This window comes from Nyctereutes procyonoides, unplaced genomic scaffold, assembly GCF_905146905.1.
Source record: "Nyctereutes procyonoides isolate TBG_1078 unplaced genomic scaffold, NYPRO_anot_genome, whole genome shotgun sequence".
NCBI classification, from domain to species: Eukaryota; Metazoa; Chordata; class Mammalia; order Carnivora; family Canidae; genus Nyctereutes; species Nyctereutes procyonoides.
The window spans coordinates 28,408,784-28,414,776 of NW_026575139.1; the positions used below are offsets into that span (position 1 = coordinate 28,408,784).

General features: G+C 34.6%; 1 pseudogene; it reads right to left on the bottom strand.

The window, feature by feature from the left end:
• Window positions 1-339: 339 nt before the first annotated feature.
• LOC129496375 (nucleoside diphosphate-linked moiety X motif 6-like) lies at window positions 340-5,448 on the bottom strand (annotated as a pseudogene).
• Window positions 5,449-5,993: the final 545 nt, after the last annotated feature.

The window sequence follows — 5,993 nt, forward strand, 5'->3', positions numbered from 1 at the left end:
GCATGGAGCTTGCTTCTCCCTCTGCCTGTGTCTCTACCTCTCTCTCTCTCTGTGTGTGACTATCATAAGTAAATCTAAAAAAATTATATTGCATTTGCCTTTATCTAGTAAAGCTTACTAGGAGCTACACTCTCTTCCTTACATTTGCTTCATTTGAAAAGAGGCTTTTAAAATTTGCACATTTTCTTCAAGTAAGTTTTCTTCATGTAAATTATACTCTGAGAAAATTAAAATCAGATATTTAGTTAACCCCAAATGTCCACTACTTTTTATAATATGGCACACATTATTCTGCACGTACAATTTACTTAAGATTTTTTAAAATATGCAAATATGGATTTAATCCATTCCTGTCATAGTTCTGTAATTGTCTGTCAGTTCCTTGTGATAGAGTTTATAGAACAAGCCTGTGTAAACTGCTGGAAGTTCTAGCGTGGTGAAATCAATCTTGTCAAACCTTTCTCTGTACCCATAGAGCAGCAGCCTAGTGACTCTGCTGGTGATGGGAGTTGTATTTTCAGTCTTAAGCATTCATGCTGGCAAAAATTTATGGTGAATGAATATGGCTTTAAGCAACAGATGATATACATATCTGACTTCCCAAAAGCCCCAGGATTGGCGTGCTGTTGCAGAATGCTCAGGAGGGACTTGAACTCTGATTTTATACCAGTCTCTTCAAAAACTTCTCGAAATGCTGTGTCTCCTACATAAAAGATAGGTGTACAAATCAGTAAGGATCACATTTTGAGAATTTTAATCACCAAAGATTTTCAGATAAAGTAGCACTATCCAAAGGTTGGAAAGCAAAACTTCAACATAAATTCTTTGCCTTCTGGACATCCTGAAATACTAAAGTATTTTCTTACAACTATACATCTTAGAAGCTTTTTGAAATAGCAAATATTTCTTTGGCTGCTATTTGTAGGCTTACCCACCTGGTATGCATATTTTGGGGGTCACATTTTTAATCTCTTCTGACTCTATTTCCCAAAGTTGAAAACACAGGTTCTTGCTGTTAACACTCTTACATATTTCTTCATTATTTCCTGTTTGTGATCATCCATCAAAACTGCCTAAATTTATACATATCAGTATTGAGAAAAATTGATTCATTCTTCCTTACAAAAGTCTGTAGAGCTGCAGAATGTTCTGAGCTGTGAAAAGTTCAAAACCTTCCTGGTGATCTTGGGTGGGACTGTCAAGCCTCTAAAGTCATAGAAGAGTTTCATTTATAACCATTTTGTTATGCTCCCCTAATTATTCTGTCAGGGGAATCCCAGTAGTAATTTTTGGCATTCCCTTTCGTTTCTTGAGATTCCAAAGAACTATTTTATCAAAAGTGTCAAAAAAAGAAAAGAAAAGAAAAGCTTAAAAAAAAAAAAAGAAAAGCTTGCAATTTACAGAATTTTATAATACAACATGGATTTCACATTTTATAAGGTTGATTTTTCAATATTATGCAAATTTCTGGGACAGGATTTTGATCACCATTAATATTTCTGTGGTTGCTTTTTCTAAATCTCCAGAAGAATCCCCTAAATGGGCTTTCTCTAATTTTGTGATGCTTTGTCAGTGTCTCCTAAAGTGTTTATGAGAAACTCTTTAAAAAGCTGCCTTCTTTGCTAAGTTTGCTTAGAAGCTTCCCAATTTCACAATTGTCACAGGTATAGATTTTTGTTCAAACACCTCTATTCAGTGCTTCTATTTCCTTGTTTGTCAAATAGAAAATTATACTGGTGAAGAATAGGTAAGGAAGAAGAAATCAAGGGAAAACATCTCAATTTTCCTGTAGTTGGACTATTGCCTTGTCTTAACAATTGCCTACATAAGCTCATGTTTGTTTTCTAAGAAAAAACTATAGCAATATGCACAGGAAAAACAAAGTGTTCTAAAATGTAAGACATTTGTCCACCATTTTAAATTACATGCTGACTTCCCCTTGAGATTTTCCATAGATTAAACATGGTTTGAAATTACTGTTTTAAACTAAAAACATTTATTTTTTATTTATTTATGATAGTCACACACAGAGAGAGAGATATAGGCAGAGGGAGAAGCAGGCCCCACGCACCGGGAGCCCGATGTGGGATTCGATCCCGGGTCTCCAGGATCGCGCCCTGGGCCAAAGGCAGGCGCCAAACCGCTGTGCCACCCAGGGATCCCAACTAAAAACATTTAAAAAAAGAATTTATGTGAATAAAAGGAGAATCTTCCTTAAGAAAGATAATCTTCAGCTGGGAATACAATAGATGTTTATTAAATTTGTTACAGGTTGTGTCACTAGTCTTAAGTGAAATCAGCAAATGACATTTACAATTTAACTATTGTTGAAATGTTTACTCTGTCAGCACTTTTAAAAAAATAACCATGGGGGTTCCGTTAAACTCTTACTACCACTAATCAAGAATTTGGCATTTCAGTCAGAATCTAGCCTTTTTTATGTATCATGGAGGCACAGGACAGGTTAGTGAGTGAATCTACCCTACTCAGTAGTCACTTGAGCTGTTGATTAGAAATCAGCACTGCCTGGGTAGTTTGATCAGTTTAACTTGAATCAACATATTATGGACTAGACTAAACATTGATTGGGTATATAAGTGCTTTTGCATCCAGGGTATGAGTGACTCCTTCCTCCTCAAAATGGAAATCTTTACCCCACAGCTTTTTTGCCATGAATTTAAATTTTGTTATCCAGATAAACTGCTTTATTCTGTTGTACCTTTATTTTAACATACTGTAAGCTCAAGTGAAATAACATTTACTATTTTATATGTTTAAGGAACATAGGAAAAACCAAGAAGTTTTCGTGTTTTTTTTTTCTGACTGAGAGATATGTTTAAATATGTCACAGTGTTTTTGTTTAGTTACAGGACAGTGGAATGGAGTTTATTTTGTTATTTCTAGTTTGTAATATTTAACAATAGGGTTAGGTTGAAATAAAATAGGAAAAACTGCAGAATGTGGATTTCCCTGATCTTTCCCTCTGATTCTGGTGCACTGATGAGCTCTGAACAGACCCCCTGCTGCTTTCTGGTCCTTTGACCATGCAGGAGATTCTCTTCCTGTGGATGGTAATGATGATATTTTAGAAAGGCAATTTCTCTGTTTTTAACCTTGTAGATACTTTTGTACTATTACGGTATTATATTAAAGCCTGAAGATTGTATTCTATTTTGTATATGCCCCCCTTAATATTTTAAGTGCTTCATTTACCTAGTATTATCAAAGAATGAAGGATTCCAAACAAATGTGTTTCCCAGTTAACTAGAGTTTACTACTCAAGAGCTAATAGGAATGTGTGCACATTTGTGATGGTTGTATTCCTAAAATATATACACTCCTAAATACAGAGTTTAAAGAAAATAATTTCAATACTTAGGTAATTTGGCTCAATCTCAAGGATAATCTGTTGTGTTGTAAGACAGAAATGCTCTAATATGGACATAGTCTCCAGAATTCTATTGTCAGTTATCATTTCTAGCTGCTTTCAGGGTTTTATCAGTTCTAAGGGAAAGCTTTAATTTACATACTCCAAAGCAATATGATGAATGCCAGCTGCTTTTCTTGTAACTCCTCATGGCTGAGGTATATATATGTTCTCTAGATAGGTAGGGTTGTTGTGCCAACCACAAATACTTAATTCAGAATTCACTACTTTTTCTGTTTGTTTTTGTTTTTTAATTTGGACTTGAAGTGTTCTGGAGTACATTTAAACCTAAAATCATGTATACTTGGCTTGAAAATGTGTTCTTCATTTGCATTTAAATATAAGTAAACTGAAAATTCACAAGATCCATAAAAACTCAAAAGGAAAAAGTCAATTCATTTGAGAAGGCAAGATGCAGAGGAGGAAGCTAAACATACTTCCTGTAGCCTAATTTTTGCCCACTATGGATTGGGTAAGGATGTAAGACATAAATTTAACTAGTTCACACACACTCTCATATATCACATAAGGATAGTATGAAATAATTAGGTGTTCCAAAATAAATGGCCCCCTCTTTCACTACTTGCACCACCACAAAATCTGTTATTTCAACAGAAGACCTAAGCAATGGAATCTAAGCAGAAGATCCTTAAGTACCTACAGGCCAAAATTTGCTATGGACATATCTCAGTGTAGTAAATTTACTTATGGTTTGTTAGGAGTTGGCTATTTACTGTTTATAGGGCATTTTTATCTGTAACATTTTTAAAAAATCAAGTTTCAAATATATATACATTTTAAAATATAAAGAACCTAGGAAGTTGCCTTTATATATAAATGTTGGCTAAGTAGGGGACATGCATATGGAGGAAAAAAATCATGGAGAATAATACTGAGATAAAATGAGGCATCTTGATTTATTATGATGCAGACTGCATTTGACCCAGTCAAGGGTCAGGAATAGGTAGGAAAACTCTGTCTTTATTCTTTCTTCTATTTACTGTAAAATCAGTAACATGAAGAGTTCTTAGCTTATTTCACATTTCCCTGTTTGAAATATTGAGCTCAGGAAGTTGTTTTAGGGAGTTTCCATTTAAGACTTTCTTGTAGGAGACATTTTACTAAGTTTTGACTTCCTGACTATTTAAAATAAATAGTAGATAAAGAGGAGAATTAAGTCACTACCGCTCTATAGGTGACTTTATAAATACTTATTTTGAGGTTCATTTAAAAGTTACTGTTCATCCTTGTGGGGTGAAATGGTCAAGAATTTGTGTTTTCTTATAGTTTAATTCCAGTAACAATATTAGTCAAATCCAAAATAACCCTTGATTGCTAAAATTTTCTAATGTATATGCAAAGCTTTTTATTTCTTTTTAAAAATATTTTATTTATTTATTCACGAGACACACACATGCACAGAGAGAGAGAAAGAGAGAGAGAGAGAGAGAGTGAGAGAGAGAGAGACACGCAGAGACACAGGTAGAGAGAGAAGCAGGCTGATGGGGGACTCCATCCCAGAATTCCAGAATCATGCCCTGGGCCAAAGGGAGGCGCTAAACCGCTGAGCCACACAGGGATCCCCAAAGCTTTTTATTTCAAACAAATTAACCTAGGAGCAATTCTAAACAGAATAGGTGTTGTGCTCCTAATGGTATTTTTTATACTAGTGGGGTAAGTTGTAATATTACAAGTTCTGCTGCTAATTTTGTAGTAGCTCTGAAGTAACCTCTCTGAAATTTCTCAGTATAAACCAGTTAAAAATTTTTAAATCTTATTTTCAGCTATAGAGCAAAAAAGTAAACACAAATTTCCTGAGCATATTCAAGCCAGTTAAAAATATGTAAGGTGTACACACCAATATCTTCTCCAGGCTCTGACAGGCCTCCTGGAAACTTCCATATATTTTTCAACTGCAATATAAAGTCAGGAAATAAAGTTAACATAGCTTCATTCACTAACACACACATGGAGACTCCACAAAATCCACCCATAATTGGTCAAGAGGCTGAGAATTTACTTTTCGGTAATTGCATGCAAATTTCTTTTACTTTCCTTTCACACTCCACCCTTTCTTCTTCTTGGGGGAAACTGGTAACTTAGGAAATATTTCCCTATTTTTTTCTTCAGGAAATAGAAGTGGTTTTGTTTGATTTATGTGATAAATTCTGTTTGAATGAAACAGTGGAGGGAAACATCTACTGAGTTTGTGTAATTTTTAAAATTTTGCTGCTAGTTAACTATTAACAGGGGAATCATACAGATGCTGCTATAAATAAGTAGAAAGTACAGTATAAATTTAATAACTAAAGTATGCTATTTTTAATTTTCACACTTATTTTTCTATATTGTATGTCTAATCAGATTTCTCTTGTTCTGTGTTAATGATTTTATGTACAAATGTAATTGCTTTTCATGTGAATAATTTGAATAAATTTGATTAGTATAAGATTGCATTTTTTGGTGGACAGGGACACAGAGGGAGAAGCAGGCTCCGCACAGGGAGCCTGATGTGGGACTCACGCCCTGAGCTGAAGGCAGTGCTAAACCGCTGAGGCACCGGGGC